A 20,771-nucleotide genomic window follows, 5' to 3' on the forward strand; every position below is an offset into this window, starting at 1 on the left:
GCCTTTATAAACCTTAGGAAAAAGGGACTTGGTGGGACTATTTTCCCCTCTCCACGTGGGAGTCTGTACTTGTTCTTCAATAAATTTCCACCTTTACTATACCACCTTCTATCCATGGTTTCATTCTTCGACTCTGACAGATCAAGAGCCTAGGAAAAACCATCCTGCCTGGGGGAACACTGCACTTTCCAGTCCAAAAATCCCGTATCAGCAGTCTTGCAAACTCAGAGACATAAAGTGACCACAAAGGATGGTCTGAAATTAAAACTTTAACTAAAAGCAGTTTATGGTGTCACATCCTAGGCCTGTATCTTCCCTGACAAAGATAAACTTTGATCTTAACTGAGTCTATGGCCGTTTTTTTTTTTTTTTTTAATCATATATAATAAAACCCTAATATGCAAATCAACCAAATGATGGAACGACCAGCAGAACGACCACCAGGAGGCACTGACCACCAGGGGGCTATGATGTGCACTGACCACCAGGAGGCAGACCCTCAACGTTGAGGGTCTACCCACAGAGAGGGAGGTGACTGGCAATGGCAATCAGGGGGGGCAGGGCCAGCCAAGGCAGGTGCCAGTGGGGGCCCCCGATTGCCCCACCCACCGTTCACCCCACAGATGACCCTTATTACCGGCCAGGCCTACTGACCCTACCCTATATATTGGGAACAGTCTCTTAGATTTAAAAATTAAACCTGGCAAGCCTACTCTAACACTGAAAAAAAAAACACAAAAAACAGGATGATGCAATGATGACATGCATGGACTCTGGCTTGTGCATTTTGTGGTCAGCCCTGATTCTGACACTTATAACTGTGTGACAAAGCCAATTACTTAACTTCTCTCTGCTTCAGTTTTTCCACCCATAAGATGGGAAAAATGGCACTACTGCCTCAGAAGATCATGTTATGTACTACTTTTTATAATCAGGGCAAAAAATGTAGCTGTCCATACAACAGCAAGATGCCTTTCACCTGTGTGAAAAGTATGGTCACTGGTGCATGCAGCGTCCTGGATTGCGAGAGGATGTCTGACCGCTGGTTTAGGCCTGACATCGCCTGAGGGGTCCTGGATTGCGAGAGGATGCAGGCCAGGCTGAGGGACCCTGCCCTATGTATGAATTTTAAGCACTGGGCCTCTAATATATATATTATTGATTTCAAAAAGGAAGGGAGAGGTAGAGAGAGAGACAGAAACATCAAGAATGAGAGAGAATCATTGATTGGCTGCCTCCTGCATGCCCCCACTGGGGATCAAGCCCACAACCCGGGCATGTGCCCTTGACCAGAATCAAACCTGGGACCCTTCAGTTCGCAAGCGGATGCTCTATCCACTGAGCCAAATGAGCTAGGGTGAGCCTATTGTCTTTTTGCATCTATGATAACATACCTTGGAATGTCAGGGTAACTTCTCTTTTTCTGGACCCCTCAGGGCACAACCAATGCACCAGGGCAGAGACCATAAATTCCCTCATTGGTATAGTTTTCTTGTTAATTGTTGATGAACTGTCCTGTACCCACCTATGCAAAAGAAGTATGTGTCTGGCATTTTACTTTTTACCCAATCCTAGAGGTCTCCCTGCATGTTTCTCTCTCCCGCCTCCCTAGCCTATCACCAATGGATTTTATGTAACCCACTAAGTCTCTTCTTTTGATTGTAGTGAAAAAAAGAAAAACAAGGTGAAAAGCTTCCAGTCTCTAGAGCATTATCTCAATCCATTGAGATTTGACTTCCCTGCAATTTTCTACAGTTTGGCTCAAATAAATGCACAAAAATTATTTACAGATTTGAATGTTTCTTATGTTAATATTATGAAATATTCACAGGAGTGTAAAGTACAGCATAGGGAATATAGTCAATAATTTTGCAATAACTATGTATAGGACAAGTGGGTATTGGAAATATCAGGGGGAACACTTTATAAATATATGATCATTTAACCAGGATGCTGTACACCTGAAGCCAATCCTATATAATAAAATCCTAATATGCAAATTGTCCCCTCCAGCGGTCATTTCACTGGGAGTTTGACTGCTCACTATGACATGCACTGACCACCAGGAGATGGCATGGAACGTGGCAGGCATTGACGACATGGTGCTGGCAGTGGGGGCAGTGGAGGCGCTGCTGGTGGGATGGGCCCCCACAAGAGCGGGACCATGGTGGGATGGTGGAGTAGGTGGGGGGGGGGGCGCGCCAGGCCAAGGTGGGGTGCCAGGCAGGGCTGCAGGGCTACGAGGCTAAGGACGTGAGCTGGGGCCCCGATCTCCACAGGCCACCCTGAGGGACCCCACCCATGCATGAATTCGTGCACTGGGCCTCTAGTACAGAATAATATTGAAAGTAAACTGTAAGTGAAAAATAATAAGAGAAATTACTATTTTCATTAAAAATACTTATTTTACTATATATTATTATTATTTTTAAATACATTTTTATTGATTTCAGAGAGGAAAGGGGAAGGAGGGTGAGAGAGAGATAAAAACATCAATGATAAAAGAGAATCATTGATCGGCTGCCACTTGTACCCCTCACACTGGAGATGGAGCCCACAACCCTGATATGTGCCCTGACTAAGAATCTAATGGTGACCTCCTTGTTCATAGGTCAGTGCTCAATCATTGAGCCATGCCAGCTGGACTAAAACTCATTTTAATAGTAAATAATTTTTAATATGTTGTTGGTTTTATATTATATCCCAAATCAATAGCTTAATTTTATCTATTTTAAATATTTGTTGGAAGAGGCTTAAAATGGTCAGAATCTGCATGAACTACTATTATATAGAGTGATAATTTCTAGGTTCAAACCTGATTATCTAAGTGTATCTTTTTCATTCTCTCCTTGCCAGCATCCTTTAAAATGAATAATGCCTTCTCTAAGGCAACATTTCTACATCTAAAGTCTAATAGACCTTTCTCTTTACTTTGTATTCTTGTTAAGCCTTTGTAATGGAGAATGCTTTCCTTTGTGTCCTGCATTTTCCCTTATCTGAGGAGAAAGCTGCCTTCTGGCAGTTCCTTTAAATTCTAGGAGGTTGCTGTAACCTTGTTTGTGATTAGGTGGCTGGCAATCTGCTACTTTCCTGCATAATGCATTTCTAAAACACTAATGAAAGAAAAATGAACCAAACAGTGATTTTTCTTAGGTTTGGATGGGGTGGCAGGTGGATCTTTTGGTTCTCAGGGAGAAACAAGTACACTACTTCACTTTCAGCTCATATTATATTGGAATATCATATGTGCTTTTATTTGAGTTTTGTCCTCCCCCCCCCCCCACCGCCTCTTATTTCAAGAAACACAGTGGACTAGCTTAAAAGGAATGCCAAATTAAAACTACAAGGAGGCCAAAGTTTTCTGATTATTATTTTTGTGTATACACACACACACACACACACACACACACACACACACACACTAGAGACCTAGTGCACAAAATTTGTGCACTGGGGGGGGTGTCCCTCAGCCCACCCTGCACCCTCTCCAATCTGGGACCCCTCGGGGGATGTCCGACTGCTCGTTTGGGCCCAATCCCTGTGGAAGATCTGGTCTAAACGGGCAGTTGGACATCCCTCTCACAATCCGGGACAGCTGGCTCCTAACTGCTCACCTGCCTGCCTGCCTGATAACCCCCTAACCACTCCCCTGCCAGCCTGACCAACACCTAACTGCTCCCCTGCTGGCCCAATTGCCCCAAACTGCCCTCCCCTGCAGCCCTGGTCACCCCCAACTGCCCTCCCCTGCCGGCCTGGTCCCCCTCCCAACTCCCCTCCCCTGCAGACCTGGTTCCCCCCAAACTGCCCTCCCCTGCATGCCTTGTTCCCCACAACTGCCCTCCCCTGCTGGCCATCTTGTGGTGGCCATCTTGTGGTGATCATCTTGTGACCACATGGGGGTGGCCATCTTGTGTGAGGGCATGAAAGTCAATTTGCATATTACATCTTTATTATATAATATATACTGTATTTTCCGGTGTATAAGACAACTTTTTAACCCAGGAAAATCTCAAAAGTCGGGTGTCGTCTTATAGGGTGGGTGCTGAAACTTCCGAGCCAGACTAGAGAATCTGCGGTGGGGGGAGCTCAAAAACGGCCTCACTCCATTCATTTCAATGGAGCTGGATGGAGACCGCAAGTGTCTCTGGTCGGCTCCTTTTTGTGCCGCATACGGTCTCCGTGTGCTCCATTGAAATGAATGGAGTGCGGCCGGGTGCTCGCCGCATACAGTGGGGATGCGGCCGCGGCCGTTTTTGAGCTCCCCCCCACCATATGCGGCGACCATATGAAAGCAGCAAGGGCGGCACTGTACAAGTACGGTAGAAGAAAATCCACTCACCAGGATTCGTGGAAAGAAGTGACTTAACGCGGTCCCGATGACAAGGTGAGGGGGCGCCTCACCGGGAAGGTGTAAGTGAAGGGCGGAGCAAGCTGCAGGCGTCCGGGACGCCTGGGGTATGGAAAAAAGAGAGAGAGCGGCGCTGTGCCCAGAAAAACACATTTAAAGATCGCATTCAGAACAGTGGAATGAATGGATGGTTAGCGGCGAAAAGTCATTCACAAAAGGGGGAAACATGCATGCTCCACAGTTGGATGTTTTGTGCAAGTTTGTCATAAAAGCCTGGAATGATATTGATGCAGAAACAGTAATCAAGTCTTTCAAGAAGTGTGGCATATCAAATTCATTAGATGGTATGGAGGACGACTACTTGTGGCAAGATGAAGAGGAAGCCGAAGCTGAGACCACACCATCTGATACTGAATTCCATCCATACAATGACTGCCTTACAAATGTATCACAAGACGTCACTGATGTACTTATGGTATCAGATGAGGAACAGGAGGATTTTGAAGGCTTTTAAAGGGAAACTGTCACGCCAGCAAAACCTGTAAAAATACCGTAGCTTGCAGTTATGATGGGCGTTGCTAACTCGCCAGGGACTTGCCCGGCACTTGCTCTCTCTCTATTGTTGGTTATCTTCCTCCTATCATCATCAGTTCCAGTTTGGTTGACAGCTTAGAAAACAAACAGCATGGCAGCTCCCATGGGTTTAATGTCTTATCCTTCCTTTCAGCTTTAGAGTGAATTAGGAAAAGTTTAATCCACTTGCACTGTTTTATGTTTACATGTTTGATGACAAACAGCCTTATGTTTATAAGTGACAGTTTTCCTGCTAAGTACCTGCATGTCATAAGCATTTGAATTAAAATTACCATATTGAAATCAAATCTGATGTTTTTTTTTTAAATTTTTATTTGGTGTGTGTTGGAAGAGGGGTAGTCTTATACAGCGAGTATATCCCAAACTCTATATTTTAACTGGAAAAGTTGGGGGTCATCTTATATGCCCAGTCATCTTTTACGCCGGAAAATACAGCATATTAGTTTGTAAATTTACTTTAGGATTTGTATCATCACTGCTTAACCTTTTAAGATTTTTTCCACTACTTGGTAAGAGTTAAAGAAGAAAGTGAAATAAAATACACAGAGAATTTAACAGATCACTGCTTTTTGGAAATAAGAATATTTTGAGATGGTTATTTTTAAGAAACAGTAGACTCAGGGACAGCTCTGAAAACCAGTAAGTTACTCTTTTGTAGGAGACAATTACATGTATAAGAGAAATCTCCATGTAGTCTTCCCAATAGCAATGTCAAGTTTTAAATTATATTTTAAGAAATGAACATACTGCTGAAGAGCATTGAAACGTGAGGTGCGGGGGGCCAGATCTCCCCCTTGTGAGTTCTTGTCTCACGAAATTTGAAGAATAAAATTCATGAACTAAAAGGACTTGTTGGTAAAAGGGTAGAAATTTATTGGAAGCAAAATACAGACTCCCATGTAGGAAGGGGCACCCAAAGGGGTAACCCACTTAATCCCTTTTTCCTAAAGCTTATAAAGGCTGTAAATCTTTGTCTCTCATGCTCCCTTCTAGTTGGACACCTTTCCCATTTTATGACTGTGCTTTTCTAATTGGTCAGTCTTTTCCAAAACCCAAGTGGTGCCCTCCACTCTTTCTCCCCCTTAATCATAACACGTCTCTATCTCCTGTGAACATATGTTTCTGTTTTTCCTATATTTGTCAACATTTCTCTACCCTCTGTGAAAGTATGTTTCCTTTTTCCTCATACTCTGTGATTTTTCCTTATCTTCTGTGAATGTATGCCTTCTGGTGGCTTCAAGCCCTCTCCTATGCATTCCTCCCCCATGGACCCTCTTTATTCCTAAAATTTCCCAAACCTGCCTATTTTATCCCTAAAATTCCTTTCATCATTATGCTAAGTGAAATAATCCAGAGAAAGATAAGTACCAAATGATTTCACTCATATGTGGAATTTAATGAACAAAATAAACTAACAAACAAAATAGAAATAAACCCATAGATAAAGAACAGACTAACAGCTGTCAGAGGGGGGTTGGGGGCTGGGTGAAAAGGTGAAGGGATTAAGCAGGAAGAAAGAAAGAAAGAAAGAAAGAAAGAAAGAAAGAAAGAAAGAAAGAAAGAAAGAAAGAAAGAAAGAAGAAGGAAGGAAAGGAAGGAAGGAAGGAAGGAAGGAAAGAAGGAAGAAAGGAAGGGAGAGAGGGAGGGAGAAGGGAGGGAGAGAGGGAGAGAGAGAGAGAGAGAGAGAGAGAGAGAGAGAGAGAGAGAGAGAGAGAGAGAGAAAGGAAGGAAGGAAGGAAGGAAGGAAGGAAGGAAGGAAGGAAAGAAAGAAAGAAAGAAAGAAAGAAAGAAAGAAAGAAAGAAAGAAAGAAAGAAAGAAAGAAAGAAAGAAAGAAAATTCATACACACAGACAGCAGTATGGTGATTATCAAAGGGAAAGTCAGGTGGACAGAAGGAAGTAGAAGAGAGTATAGGGGTGATAAATGTTGATGGAAGGAGACTTGGAGTGGAGAACACACAGTATAATATACAGATGATGTATTATAGAATTGTACACCTGAAACTTACATAATTTTATCAAGCAAAGTCACCACAATAAATCCAATAAAAAAAGAAAAACAATTAAACATAGCAGAAACTAGAACATGTACTTAACTTGAATATAGAATGGATGTTTGGCAAATTAGCAATCAATAACCCCTATATGATAATCCAAATATATATATATATAGTTTAACTCGTTTTTTTTTTTCTATGGAGAAACAAAATGTATTATAATTTTATATCTCAATTTAAATATACATTAGTTATACAGGGCTTTAACTCATTGGTTAAGTATATAATTATTAAACTTTTATATATAAAATATGTTTTTAATTTATCAAAAAGAAGCTATTTACATTATTAATTTGAATTATGCCATAGGCATTTATTATACTTTTTGAGATTTATAAAATTAAATAATTGGAAACCATATTTTTGAAATTAACAATCTGAGATTCAGAGAAATTAACTGTATGTATATGTGCTGTGGAATGGCTGAAGGATAAATTCCTCTGTAAATCGGAATGACTGTGTGTGTACGTTTCTGCAAAACATTTTACAGACTAGGTAATGTATTTTCTACATTACAAATAAATAAAAAAGGTATTAAAAAATTTGTGTGTGTGTAACCCTAATTAGAATTCTAAAAGTACTCAGGTGGCTGTTGAAAAATCATTGCAACTTAATAAGAAAGAATCAGTTTTGTAAAAATATTGCCTTGATTTATACACACACACACACACACACACACACACACATATGTGTATATATATATATGTATTATTTTATTTTTATATTATTCTTCTCTCTTGGTAATGGTAATATTTAGCATATAAATATTTACTTTTATTTCTACTGAGGTTAGGTTGTTAAAACAAACTAATTAAAATTGTTTTTGTTGCTTCCAATTAGTCTACACTAGTTTAACATCAATAAATCCGATAATAGGTTCTGTTGCTCAGGAACAGCATTGGCACGTATGTAATGAAAACTAACCTACACAAAGAGCAGTCTGCCTTTGCCCTTGATGACTGTGGGGTAATCTTTAGAGCCCTGAAAGGTTTTGCCTGATAGGAGTGTCTTTTGCCTGGTGATAGTGACCATCAGGTTGTCTTATAATATGATTTATGATTAATTAAATATCAAAATATTAGTTCTGACCTCCTGAGAAACTCATGACTAAAGGTATTTGCCCTTCCTCTGCAAGGGCGTGGGGACTAAGCCAGCCATGTAGACAGTGCAATTGATCCTCAATAAAAACTCTTTGCATCAAAGCCTTGGGTGAGTTTCCCTGGTGTGCAGCACTTACTCTGTGAGTGTGGTCACACATCACGTACAGGAATAGGTAACACCATCCATGGCTATATAGGGAGAGTATGATCAGAGGCTCTACGTTTTGGACCCTTCCCAGACTTGGCCCTATGCGCCTTTTCTTTTGGCTGGGTTGAATTTTTAATTTTTCCTCATAATAAACTATAACTATGAGTGTAGCTGCTTTCTTTGAGTTCTGTGAGACCTTCTAATCAACAATTGAAAACAAGGGGGTTTTGAAGCCCTCGGTCAGAAGTGTCAAGCAAGGGCAGTCTTATGGGAGCTGCACCTGCGCTCTTTATAATTTGGCTAATTTGGGTTGACTCCCAGTTTAGGACATGGTAGTATAATAATTTTATTCCTGATGATTTGGAAGCTTAAGTTCAATAACCTTGTATAATAAAATGGGCCCTTAACTCACTGGTTAAAAATAAATATATCTTTCATTAGTAAACTGTATAAGGTTTGATATTTAATGAATTCAAAGAACTTAAAGTATTTATGAATTCAGTGAGTAGAAACTAGATCCTTTTAAGACTATCACATCAGTTTTGAGGAGTTCAATTTAAAATATCATTGATGAAAAATTAAGAGGTAGTCTAAAATATTGAAGCAACTTTGATGTACAATAACTTGGTTTTCTATGCTCAAAATTAAACTTTGTCAAATTATTTATGACTTTTTACAAATATTTTGCATATTATGTTGTACTAAATTATCAAAAATAATAGGAAAATATTATATTTACTGTGTACCTATAGGCCTCTTCTCAAATAATTATTGTATCAACACTGTGAGAGCTAATACTCTCTTCAGTATTTAGAATTCAGAACAAATTTAGAGAGGTATAGAATTCCACTAAATCCATATAACTTGTAAGTGGCTGATCTAGGACTTATATTGCGTTCGTGACATCAGAACACTTAAAGGAATGTTTATACCATTTTGATAATCCAATTAAATTATATATTTCTTAGTTGCTATCTTTTTGTACTCAACTATTTCTCCTCCATTTTTTTTCTCCCTTCTTTATCTGGGCTACACACTCAGAAGCAACATTTTCTTAAAATTTTAATATCAATATTTAAGATTATATTCTTTTTTTATTATTAATACATTTCTTTTATCAAGGGAGATAACACCCCCCCCAAAAAAAATAAACAAACACCAAAACCCCAAACATGTAAAAACCCAGGGTGCTAGAAATACAAAGATTATATTCTTAAAGGAATGATACTGCATAAAATTGGAAGACAGAATAAGAAGCAAAAGCCATCATTTTCTCCTTCAAACAACTATGGGTTAGTAAAAAGTCAAATGGCATGTGGAAGGTTCTGCAATGACTAATGGTAAATTCTCTGAATATCATGTTTTTGAAATACAGTTAGCTGAGATCACTGTGGCAAATTTCTGACTTCCTAAGAGCAAATAATGGTTTTCCCAACTCTTTGCTTTCCTCTTCCCTTCCAATAGATCAAGTACCTAATTCCGTATATGAAATTTATTCTTATTAAAAAAAAAATCTGGACTGATTTATTTTATCCTGATCAAACTGTGACAGAGATATGTGGAAAACCTATTATTTTTATCATTTCTCTATACAGCAGGAAATAACTATTTCTTTTGAGTAGGAATAGATTGTGACCAGTTGGTCTTGGAAAACTTTGCCAATTCAAGTACCCATAATTTGAAATAATTCTGGCTTCACTATATTATAGTAATATAAGTTTTCTAAGAATGGCAGAATTTTGGGTTATTAGAAACCTAAACTGTAAAAATATAAACCCATGAATAACTGTTTTTTTATGTTATCATTGATAGATACCCATACAAATTCTGCTTTAACATTTGGAATAATCTACTCATTTTGAATCTAGATGGGATAGCTTGATACAAAATGCCTTAAATGCTAGTCTGGAAATCTTTCATTTATATATTGTCCTTCAATATCTACCTATTTGGGACACATTTACTGTGAGAAATGAACATAAACCAAGAATCAGAGGTCATCAAATTACATCTAGTATAGACATAGGTTTTTCATACACTCTTTTAAAATTTTTATCTTTATTGTTGAGAGTATTACAGACGTCTTCTTTTTTTTTTACCTGTAGACCACTTCTAGCCTGTATCCGCCCCCACCCCAGCCCTTCATCACACTATTGTCTGTGGCCATGCATTATACATACCTATACTAATAAAAGGGTAATATGCTAATTAGGCTGGATGTCTTCCAGATGACTTTCCAGATGTCCTTCGGGACAAAGCTGCAGCGGCTGCAAGGGCCGAGGCGTGGCTGCGAAGGACCAGGCTCAGGCCGGCACTGGCAGCAGCAGTAGGGTAATGGGGGCAGTGCCTTCCCCTTATCCACCAGGTCACCTCCGACAGAGGGAGACCAGAATGCGGCTTTGGCTGGGGGCCGAGTCAGAGACGGTTAGGGGTAATAAGGCCAGCAGGAGGGCAAGTTAGGGGCTATCAGGCAGGCAGGCAGAGGGGTTAAGGGTGATCAGGCAGGCAGGCAGAGGGGTTAGGGGCAATCAGGCAGGCAGGCAGGTGAGCAGTTAGGAGCCAGCAGTCCTGGATTGTGAGAGGGATGTACAACTGCCGAGGGGTCCCAGATTGGAGAGGGTGCAGGCCGGGCTGAGGGACACCCCCACCATGCACTAATTTTGTGCACCAGGTCTCTAGTATACATATAAATTCTTTGGTTAATCTCTTCACACTCATCTACCCGCCCACACCTTCCCTCTGAGATTCCAAAGTCATACACTTTTTAATTTTGTTAGCTGATTATCCTACTTAGTTTCTTCTAAGTAGCATTATATGGATTAGTAACAGCAATACAGAGGCAAACAAACAAAAAGAAGGCTAGAAGAAATTAAAGATGCTTCTGCCAAAAAGAAAACATTCCCACAGGATATTATAATTTAGATCTTTCAAATCTACTTCAGATGAAGTCAGACTGATGCACTCCATTGCCAGTAGCTTAACATTTATCAACAAAACTGGTAATTTAATAACAGTAGCAGCATCTCTGAATCACAGATATTTTTGTCATTAAATAAGCAGTTCTATTTCTATTTAATAGAAAAAATGGAGAGTGGATGGAAGTTTGTCTGAATATTTTTATCATGACTGATAACAGGCATTTTTAATTGAGGTGAACCTGGAAGGATTTTGCCCTCTTTAACATTTTATTTTTTATCCAAAATTGAGAGAGACCATTTCAAATGTATTTGAAAACCAAAGAGCCATTACTAAGAACTATCAGTGATGCTACATTATTATTTTCTTCAATTGGAATCTGGCCAGTATTTATTTATTATAACTCAGATACTGCACAAAACCTTGGGGATACTAAAATTAACAAAACAGAAAAGACAAAACCAGTGAGATAACAATTTGTTGTCACATGTAACAATTGTAACTAAGGAATGGCAGAGAGGAAAGAATCACTCACTTGCTCTAACTTTAAGACATTAAAGTTACATTCACTCTTTAACCTTGTAATTTGCTACATTCTTATTTTAAATTGCTTCCCCCCGCCCCTGGAATCATTTTTTTATTTATTAAATTTATGGGGTGACATTGGTTAATAAGATTATATAGGTATCAAGCGTACATTTCTATCATGATCTTCTGTCACCATATATTTGACTGTCTTTACCGTTTATCCCACCCCGTCCTTCTGGTAACCACCATATTGTTGGTGTCTATGAGTTTTGTTTTGTTTTGTTTTCCTTGCCTATTCATTTTTTGTTTTAGGTTTGATATTGCACTTATGAGTAAAATCATGTAGTTCTTAAATTTCCTGTATGACTTATTTCACTTGGTATAAATTCTCCAGATGGCAGTCCTTCGGCTCTTCTTATGTCTGAGTAGTGGTCCATTGTATATAGTATGTACCACAACTTCTTTATCCAATTATCTGTCAAAGGACACTTGTTTCCATGTCTTGGCCATTGTGAATAATGCTGCACTGAACATAGAGGTACATATATCTTTGTGAATAACTGTTTTAAAATTTTGGCATAGATACACAGAAGGGAGGTTTCTGGGTCATATGGTAATTCTATTCTTAATTTTTTGAGGAACTGCCATACTGTTTTCCATAGTGGCTCTACCAGTTCACATTCCCACCAGCAGTGAATGAGTCATAGCTAAGGTTAACAATTCACCAATGGCCTTCCAAATGCACCAATGAGTTAACTTTTTGTGCTATAAAGTATGTTAAACTATTTCTCCTACCATTCTTTACATTCATTACATCATTTATTTTGGTTGATGTTTTATCCTTCAGGCATATCTTTAGTACTGCCCTTTTGTAGATTTCTTAATACATTTCTATTGTTTAGCCTCTCCAAACATCATGATATATCACTGTAAAATATTGGAGATATATATCACTGTAAAATATTGGATATATACATATATATATATATATATATATATATATATATATATATATATGTATATTTCTGTTGGACATGGTTGGATTGTATTTCATGGCTTCCTTTTGATTGTTTGACTATATTATTTTTAATATGGAATATATGAGGGTGACTTTGGTTAATAAAATTATATATACATCATGTGTACAATTCTATAACACAGCATCTGTGTATTGTATTGTGTGTTCGCCACCTAAAGTCAAGTCTTCGGTTCCATCACTATTTACCCCTTTCCCCTCTTCTGCCCTCTCCACTTCCCTTTTTCTCTAATAATCAGTGTATTGTTGTCTGTGTCTATGAGCTTTTCTGTTTGTTTGTTTTGTTTTTCTCAGTCCCTTCAATTTTTTCACCCTGTTCCCCAACCCCCTCATCTCTAATAGCTGTTAGTCTATTCACTGTATTTATGAAACTGTTTCTATTTTGTTTCTTAGCTTATTTTCTTCATTAGATTCAATGTATAAGTGGAATAATATGGTACTTGTCTTTTTCTGACTGGATTTTTCACTTAGCATAATGCTCTCCAGGTCTATCTATGTTATCACAAAAGGTAAGATTTCCTTCTTTTTGACAGCTGAGTAAATGTATCACAGATGTTTAATCCACTCATCTACTGATGAGCACTTGGGCTGCTTCCAAATCTGACTGTCTTAATAGTTGTGATAAGGAGAAATATGATACTCTGGAATTTTGAGGTATTTAATTACTGATGTGATACCCTGCAGAACTCTTTTCCCTCTAACATAATAACAAGTAAGATTCAAGATGGCCCATGCTCTATTGGCAGAGGTCTCTGAGAAACCAAGATGAGCATAGCCCTCAAAGACACATGATGGATATCTACATATATAAAAGCCTAAATGACCATCGCAACTGAATGGACGACTGAACAGGCTGCATGGGGCGACTAGGCCTGCAGCGGGGTTAGTGAGGGGTGACCAAACGACTGAGCAGCAGGGTGCGTGGGATGACCAGGCCGGCAGCGGGGTTAGTGAGGGGTGACCAAATGACCGAACTGCAGGCTGAGTGAGGTGACCAGGCCCGCAGGGGCGGGCAGTTGGGTGTGACCAGGCTGGCGAGGGGGGCAGTGAGGGGCGACCAGGCCAGTGGGGCGGGGGGTGCAGTTGGGGGCGACCAGGCCAGCAGGGGGGCAGTTAGGGGTGATCAGGCAGGCAGGCAGGTGAGCAGTTAGGAGCCAGTGGTCTTGGATTGTGAGAGGGATGTCCGACTGCCTGTTTAGACCCAGTTCCCTGGATCGGGCCTAAACTGGCAATCAGAAATCCCCCGAGGTTCCCAGATTGGAGAGGGTGCAGGATTGGCTGAGGGGACCCCCCTCCCCCATGCATGAATTTTGTGCACTGGGCCTCTAGTATAGTATAAGGGAATAAGCAATGAAATTGAGAAATACATACTGCACATTATATATTATCTATATCATAAAAGGCCTGTGGTCATGATGCCGTAATGGCGGAACAACCAAACAACCAGTCACCAGGAGGTGCTGGAGCAAGTCTCGGGCCCTCCCCCACCCCCCATTTTCCAGGGTGCCGGCAATGTCGGCGGAGCATCACAGGGCGCTGGCAGCCTCCGCAAGTGTGCGAGGCATCGTGGGGCGGAGGACATGGCCCTGATGGCAGGCTAGGCCTAGGGGACCCTGCACGTGCACGATTTAATTGTGTGCTGGGCCTCTAGTCTATATATATAAAACCCTAATATGCAAATAGACCGAACGGCGGAACAACTGAACAACCGAACAACCGATCGTTATGATGTGCCTGACCACCAGGGACCACGCGCAGAACATGGTGGGCACCAGCAGCAGGCAGCAGAGCACGGAACATGACAGGCATCGTGCGCAGTGGGATGTGGAGCAGGTGAGCGGGGGCACCGGACCAAGGTGGGGCACCAGTCGCTGTCATCGGGGCAAGCCTCTGGTGGTTACTGAAAATTCTTTGCTGGGCGCTTGCACCTGCTGCTGGCGCTGGAGCCACTGCTCACACCCGCTGCTGGCGCCTGGCACTGGCTGCAATTGCTCGGCGCCATCAGCAGGTGTGAGTGGTGGCTGCCAGTCCCGTTAGCCCCTGAGGGCTTCTCCACCTCCCCCTGCTCCGGAGGGGTGATCAGGGCAGTAACAGCCACTTGCACTTGCCGACAGCACCGGCCCTGCTCACACCGCTGCTGGTGCTGACCCCAATCGCTCCATACCTTCAGCATATGGGAGTGGTGACGTAGGGAGCAGAGCTGCTGGCAGCCGGAACCTGCAGCTGCAGTGGGAGGGGCCGGGCTGGGGCACAGAGCATGGGCCAAGACCCGCCTCTCTGCCTACTGCAGCCTTGCGGCCCACGGTTCCTTTCAAGGTGCACAAATTTGTGCACTAGTCCCCTATTTTATATATACTAGAGGCCCGGTGCACGAAATTCGTGCACCGGGGGGGGGGGTTGTCCCTCAGCCCAGCCTGCACCCTCTCCAATCTGGGACCCTTTGCTAACTTAGTAATATTTCCCTTAGAAAGGAACCTGTATTTTTCTTAATAATACATAAATAAAAAGTGAAAGACTTTGCTATTTAGAACAGTCAAGTAATAGCTTTCTTTAGTTGAGAGCATAATACACAACTTATATATTTTTCCCCCAACTTAATACAAAGAGTATAAATATTTTATATTTTCCTCAGGAAAATTAGAAATATTTGCTACTCATTTACACGCTAAAGCTTCATTGTCCTGATATAATATTAAAATACTTCTCACAATGCAGATTCAGAAGCATCTAGTTTTAATATACACAAATCAGTGGGTAAAAGATGTAAAGCGTGATTCAGTTTCCAGAAAAGTATCTCACTTGTTCCCATTTCAGACACTCAGTTTTTCTAGCATTTTAAAGTTTTCAAATTGTACCTGTTGATTGGACAAAATGAAATATTTTCTGTTAAGTTGGTTTAATAAATAGAAGATGGACTTATTACACTCAAATGATGTGTTTACTTGTTACACTTGAAGTTCAGCTGGCATATTTAGACGCATTTAAAACAAAGCTTTTTTAATAAAGAAAATTCCAGTTAACATCTGAACAAGGGAATGGTACTCATTCTATCTGAAATAAATTAACTGAATAAGATAGGCATATATTATATACCTTTACCTCTTAAACTTTCTCTGCCTCTTGAAAACTTTCTGTAAGTTAATGTCAGCATGAGATCCTTAAAATAAAAATAACTGTAGAATTTGGCACTACAAGTCCTTTTGATTTTGTTCTGCTTGTGACACGCTTACAATTGAGCTATATAGAGGTTTGTTTGTTTTTTAAATATATTTTTATTGATTTCAGAGAGGAAGGGAGAGAGAGAGAGAGAGATAGAAACATCAATGATGAGAGAGAATCATTGATTGGCTGCCTCCTGCATGCCCACTTTTGGGGATAGAGCCTGCAACCTGGTCATATGCCCTTGACAGGAATCAAACCCAGGACCCTTCAGTCAGCAGGCTGAGGCTCTATTCCACTGAGCCAAACCAGCTAGGGCTATGGAGTTTTTTAAGCTCCATTACAAGTTATAGCTCAAGTTATGTCCTCCATGAAAGTCAGCTTTGAGAAGGGAACATAAACTGAGAATTAGTGTTCAAGAGCCAAAGAAAAAAGGAAATGAAGATTAGAGATAAATAAAAACTTACTAAATCAAAGAAGAAACTGTAATAAAGCAGTTTTAATGAGTAAGGTGAGAAGTTTCCATGGAAAGGAGATATAAGAGGAAAGAGGTTTAGAAGAGCTGAAAATTCCTTTAGTAAAATGATTTAACAACATTAGCACAACTAGTTCTTACTAAAGCTACATCAGTCTTTGTTTAGGAATTTGTTCAATGGAAATTCAGAGTAACTGCAACAGATGATAAGGAGGGAGATTAATAAGATTTGGGTGATAAAGGCTGGGTACTTCTATTACGTTTTGATGACAAATTGAAGCTGCTAAAGGATTTTAATGTTTGTATGTGTTTTGAAGAATATTATTTATATTTACATTTTAAAAATCATGTATTTAGTTTTTATGAAATTGATGCACAAATGACATTAAAAACAAGATTTAATAAATAGCTTTATAATGGACAGTATTAGTATCCACCCCATACATATCACTTCTGCTTTGTTGAGTGTATTTTTAATTATCTTATGGTTATTTTTTCCCATTACCTTTATTTTAGTAAATAATATGCTTTACCATTATATATTTACTTTGTTATAATAATTAAAATTTGTCTTATTTTAACAAATTTCAGCATATCCAGCCAACATATTTTTCAAGATAGGTATATGATTAATTTTGTATCTTATACTGTCTCCTTTGTAAAGTTAAGGAAACTGAACATTAATATTAGTTTCTCATAGCTACAATACTATCTGGTCTTGTTTTGTTAACCATAGAATTGCCTGGTGCAAAATAATTGCTTTATAAACTTCTAGAACTGCTATTTTTGGTAAGTTACTTTGCCTCTTTATGCCTCTGTTTCCTTATTTGTGAAAGACAATAAGAATAGAACATAGATTATAGAGTAGCTTTTAGAATTCTGTGAGTTCATGCATTAAAGAAAACATAAAAATTGGTACAGAGTATGTACATAATATGTGTTAGTTATTGTTAGAACTAGAGGCCCGGTGCACGAAATTCGTGCACAGAGGGGGGTTGTCCCTTAGCCCAGCCTGTACCCTCTCCAATCTGGGACATCCCTCTCACAATCCAGGACTGCAGGCTCCCAACTGCTTGCCTGCCTGCCTTCCTGATTGCCCCTAACCGCTTCTGCCTGCCAGCATGATCACCCCCTAACCACTCTGCTGCCAGCCTGTTTGCCCCCAACTTCCCTCCTCTGCCGGCCTGGTCACCCCTAACTGCCCTCTCCTGCAGGGTTGATCACCTCCAACTGCCCTCCCTTGCAGGCCTGGTCCCTCTAAACTGCCCTCCCTTGCAGGCTGGGTGCCTCCCAACTTCCCTCTCCTGCTGGCCATCTTGTGGTGGCCATCTTGTGTCCACATGGGGGCAGCTATATTGTGTGTTGCAGTGATGATCAATCTCCATATTACTCTTTTATTAGATAGGATAGAGGCCTGGTACAGGGGTGGGGGCCAGATGGTTTGCCCTGAAGGGTATCCCGGATCAGGGTGGGGTACCCTGGGGGCGTGGGGCGGCCTGAGCGAGGGGCCTGTGGTGGTTTGCAGGCCGGCCACGCCCCCTGGCAACCCAAGCAGAGGCCCTGGTATCTGGAATTTATTTTCCTTCTACAATTGAAACTTTGTAGCCTGGAGCAGAGCCAAGCCTGGGGCTCCCTCCGAGGCCCGAAGCCATTTGTGTTGGGGTTATAATTGAAACTTTGTTGCCTTAAGAGGGTGGGCCTGGCCAGGGTGTGTGGAAAGCTTTGCTTCCCCTGTTGCCGGCGGCAACCCTGGCCTGCTCTCTCAAGCTCCATTCTGCTGCCACTTGTTTGAATTTTTTTACCTTCTATAATTGAAACTTTGTAGCTTGAGTGGAGGCTTAGGCCTGCAACGGCTGGCAGAAAGCTTGGCTTCCTCTGTTACCTAGGAAACCTTGCTCTCTGTGGCGAAGGTTTGGGTTAATTTGCATACTTGCTCTGATTGGATGGTGGGCGTGGCTTGTGGGCGTGGCTTGTGGGTGTGTCGGAGGTATGGTCAATTAGCATATTTGTCTATTATTAGATTAGATATTGACTCTTCCATCAATTCTAATATGCACTCTTTTACTATTGATTGTGGATCATATTTTAGCTGCTAGTGTTTTTCTCTGTAGCATGTGAAATAATGGTGTATATGACAAAAGACTGATCCTTGGATTCCATGATAATTTAATGGATGAATCTTTATAATCAATTGACTCTTAGATTTTATTAAACATTTTTGTCTTATTTTATTTATATTATTAAACCTATGTATTGAATCAAATTTGAAAATAAATGGTATTAATGCCACAATATAAATGTGATTTTCATATTACATTCATATAATTTGTGCAGTTATTTAAAATATTATGACTGAATTTTCTATCTTTATTATTGTATTTTTAAATCTTTCTAAGTTATTTAAAATTTTGAATCTTTAGATTGCCCATTTCCTATGGAAATCTTTCTCCTGGAATTCCTCCATTGTTCTGATCTAATATTAACTGAGTTCTCATTAGGAGAGCACCAGATATTCACGGGATATCATTTCACTGCTTTCCTGATTTGATCATGTTACTTCAAGTTTATAACAAAATTCTTATTTTTCTGTGGCAATTCAGGTATGACATTGTGAAACATTTTTGAAGACTGTTTTATATGTATAAAGTGTCTTACTTAGCCCTTATTATTATTCAGTAATTTAGCTGAATTTTATAATTGTACATTAAGTAATCATTTTCCAGATATTTTTTATTGATTTTTATCATCAATATGACTGATAAGATGTCTGATTTTAGTCTGATTAGCATTTACTTTCATGTACTCTATTTTTTGTATGGATTATTTTGGTGATTCTTTTGATTAGTTTTCTTTTTGATGTATTCTTCTGAGAAACTTTTATAATCATCCCTCATTTGTGTATTGCAATGTCATAATGTATGTGTAGTGTTTTGTTTCTTGGTGTGTGTGTGTGTGTGTGTGTGTGTGTGTGTGTGTGTGTCCCAACCCAGGTTCTGCTGCCCGCCATAATGAAAGTGAAACTCATGAGATAGGAGCTGGTTGAAAGGAAAGAGGTTTATTCAAGTGCCAGCATCTAGAGAAGATGGGGGACTCCTATCCTCAAAATCCCATCTCCACATCTCAGTGCAGGCAGAGGTTTTTATTATAAGGGAGAGAGAAAGTAGAACAAAGATATCAGGGGGGAGGCTATAGACATATAAGCAGGGCAGTGTCCTTGCAGGTCCCAATGTGAATTTTCATAGTCATCATCCTTGAGTTGGCCATCTGGTTTTTTGTTAGTGAATTCCTGTATCTGGGTGGTCAGCATTAACCAGAGCCTTGAAGGTCAGGCTGCTCCTTAGGTTCACACAGGAACTGAAATTGCTGGATTGTGAAGTATACTAAAAAAAAGTTTAACATGTAAGATCTAGTTTTGAGGAAAATCAGGTTAGAGTAACAGTCGGGTTTAACATTTACTAAGATTAATATGGGTAGCTTTATATAAGTATAGCTTATTCATTCCCCATTACATGTATGTGTGTGTTCTATAAATTGTTTGATGTTTTTACTTTATAGAATTTTATCTTTTGATTCTGTGAAATTACCCTGCATTATTTCTTTGGTATTTTCCTCTCCTATGTTTTTTTCTTGTTCTTTCTTTCTAATAGCATAGTTTTGTGTTATATACATATATATTTTTAATATATTTTTGTTTTCTTGACTATTTGTTCCATTTCAAGGAAATATAATTAACTGGTGGGTTTTAATTAGGGACAGAAATGATCAAATTTGTGCTTTGATGGGGGAAGGGGGATAGATCAACCAAAGGGCTTGTATGCATGCATATAAGCATAACCAATGGACACAGACACTTAGGGGGATGAGGGCAGGAGTGGGGATGGGGATAATGGGGGCAATGGGGGGATAAGGGCATATATGAAATACCTTAATCAGTAAAGAAAAATAAACAAATATAAAAATATTATATATTATATTATATATAATATATATAATAATGTATATATGTATATATAATATATATATATATGTATATATATGTACATATACATATATATATATATACACACACACACAATCAATCCAGTGTAGAAAACTGTTACTACTATTTTCTCTAAAGGTCTTAGCAGGATAACTGAAGATATCCAAAGAATATGTGAATATGCTGAGGTTATTATTTTTTCATTTTTCATAAATCTTCCTTCTTTCCTTTTTTTAAGAACATTCATTCTTACCCCTTTGATGAAATTTTTCTTAAAATTCACTTTATATAAAATGCTTCTGACAAATTATGTTATGCTGTTAAAGACACATAAACTTGTAGGAAATGTGTGGCTGATAATTATATTGTTTAAAAATAACAGTTTGCATCTATCTAGATGTTAAAGTAATGAAGAGGAACACATTTTATTGG

Source organism: Eptesicus fuscus, chromosome 8 (assembly GCF_027574615.1).
Source record: "Eptesicus fuscus isolate TK198812 chromosome 8, DD_ASM_mEF_20220401, whole genome shotgun sequence".
NCBI classification, from domain to species: domain Eukaryota; kingdom Metazoa; phylum Chordata; class Mammalia; order Chiroptera; family Vespertilionidae; genus Eptesicus; species Eptesicus fuscus.